General features: G+C 39.2%; 1 pseudogene; it reads right to left on the bottom strand.

Annotated features, from left to right (window-relative positions):
- Nucleotides 1-369: 369 nt before the first annotated feature.
- On the bottom strand, nucleotides 370-1,291 carry LOC131506054 (voltage-dependent anion-selective channel protein 3-like; annotated as a pseudogene).
- Between the last annotated feature and the right edge of the window lie 1,184 nt (nucleotides 1,292-2,475).

Raw genomic sequence — 2,475 nt, forward strand, 5'->3', positions numbered from 1 at the left:
TGACAAATTTCATTTTTTTTCAAACGTTAAACGATTCTGTTGTTGTTGTTGTTGTTGTTGTTCCAAACGTGATGGATTTATTTCATTTTACTCTGCTGCAAAACAGAAGTTCCAGTACAGCACAGAGACCATTATCTTTTAAAAGGTCTTGAAACATGTGGGACATGCAACACATGATGTATAAACTGGAAGCTTGGATCACACTTCCTTTACAACCCAACACTACATTGTCACTGAGGCATGCATGTGAAAATAACACTGTGGCACTGAACTGAAATGTGGCACAGACGTGACAATTCTCGGCCTGCCTTCAATCACCAACCTTAGGATGGACTTAGGATCTCTAGACTTCAGTGTGGGGAAGATTATTACCATTCTTGGGAAGAATAAAAAGTTCACGCTTCTGAAATTTCACAGAAGAGTTTTAAGGCCCGAACACAGTGTGTCCATTTCTCTTCATGTCCAGAGACAAAACGGATGCTTCACTCAAAACCACGTGAAGCTTCATAGCTCGGACCCCACCCCAAACTTGTGACCTCCTGCATTCATGTTCTTTCCATCAGTGAAAGCTGATAGGGTAGGTTTGACTACTGGCTGAAAGGTTTGAGTATAACCCAGTCCAATCAGACTGGGATTACTCACTTTGGCCTATAGAGAAGTTCTACAAGCCAGTGTGTATTTAGCAGCAACATCAAAACAGGTGCTGGTGACAGCTACGCAAGCCAGGTTCACTGGCAATTCAGTCTTCTCGTTTTAAGCCCCTGGTAGATAGAACCTCCAAATTCAGTGCCATCGTTTACATGCGTGTGCAGCTGGAGGTGTGCATCCCTGTAGCCCAGGGCAAAATGATCCTGTGACAGTTTGGATTTGGCTGTGTCAAAACTCATCTGAGAGCCAGCAAGCAACCTCCAGTGGCTAACACAGCCCAGTCATAGATGGTTGGTCCAGAAAAATCTGTATCCGCATCACCGTCAAGACAGAAACAATCTTATTTATAGGGGATTTCAATTTTCTGCTCTTCCTCAGTATAAATATGGTACCGAGAGTCAGTTTCAACCCTTCAGCCAACTTACTCTACAAAGAAGTTTCCATCCCAAGAGTATTGTCCATGTTCCATTTGTTGGTTGAAAGTAAGTCTCCAGTTACAGATCTTCTATTTGGTCTCTAGGTGGTCTGATGCTTTCCCTGTATCCGTGGAAGCATGACCAGAAGTAGAAAATTCCACTCCGCTACAAGATTTGGTTCTCAGATCTACTGACTATACCAAAACCAAATCCTCTGTTGAAGACATCCTTGGCAGCCATTCCCAGGTCATGCTAAGTCAGTGTGTTACATGTATCTCCAGCCAGAGGGCTTGTCCCCATTCTGCCAGGGCAACCAGAATATTAAACCATTCTCACATTCTTGGAATAGCCCCGTTTGGTCACAGTGTATTCACCAGACATTGCTGGATTTATTTTGCTAGTAGTTAATTTATTTATTTTTTACATTTATGTAAAACATCATGTTATTAGCCTGTAATTTTCCTTTTTTTATAATGTGCTTGTCAGGTTTTGGTACTGAAGTAACACTGGCCTCAGAAGACAAAATGGAAAGTGTCTCACTTTTCTATTCTCTGGAGAAGTTTATATACAATTGGCATAATTTTTTCTCAAGTATTTGGTAAAATTCACCAGTGAAGTAATCTGGATTTATTTTTTTTATGGAAAATTTAAAATTATGCATTCCATTTCTTTTATTGTTATAGGACTATAGAGATTTTCTTGTGTCAGTTTAGGTAAACATTGCTTTTCTAGAAAATTGTCCACTGGTAAAAAAAAATTTAGTTATTTACATAACATTGTTATAATATCCTCTTATAATATTTTAAATATTTGTAGGATCTATAACAGAGTCCGCTCTTTCATTCTTGACATGGGTTATTTTTACCTTTTTTTCTTTGATCTCACCAGGGAATTAGGACTTTATTAGTCTTTTCAAAGAGCCAACTTCTTGTTGTGTTGGCCCTCTCTCTGTTGTATTTACTTTATATTCCATTTAGTTCTCTTCTTATTATGTTTTCCTCTCTTCCACTTTGAGTCAGATATCTTTCCAACTTTTTGAGATAGATACTTAGATCAGTGATTTTTCAGCTTTTCTTCTTTTCTATTATATGTGTTGTAAGGGTATAAATTTTCCTCTAAGTACGGCATTAACTGCAACCAATATGCTTTGCAATATTTTCATTATCATTCCAGTAACATATTTTCTAATTCCCCTTGTTCTTTCTTTCTTTTTTTCATGTTTATTTACTTTTGAGAGAGAGAGAGAGAGAGAGAGAGAGACAGAGCACAAGTGGGGAAAGGGCAGAGAGTGGGGAAAGGGGAAAGGGCACAGAATCTGAAGCAGGCTCCACGCTCTGAGATATCAGCACAGAGCCCGACGCAGGGCTCAAACTCACAAACCTTGAGATCATGACCTGAGCCAAGGTCAGAC

Source organism: Neofelis nebulosa, chromosome 3 (assembly GCF_028018385.1).
Source record: "Neofelis nebulosa isolate mNeoNeb1 chromosome 3, mNeoNeb1.pri, whole genome shotgun sequence".
In the NCBI taxonomy this organism is placed as follows: Eukaryota; Metazoa; Chordata; class Mammalia; order Carnivora; family Felidae; genus Neofelis; species Neofelis nebulosa.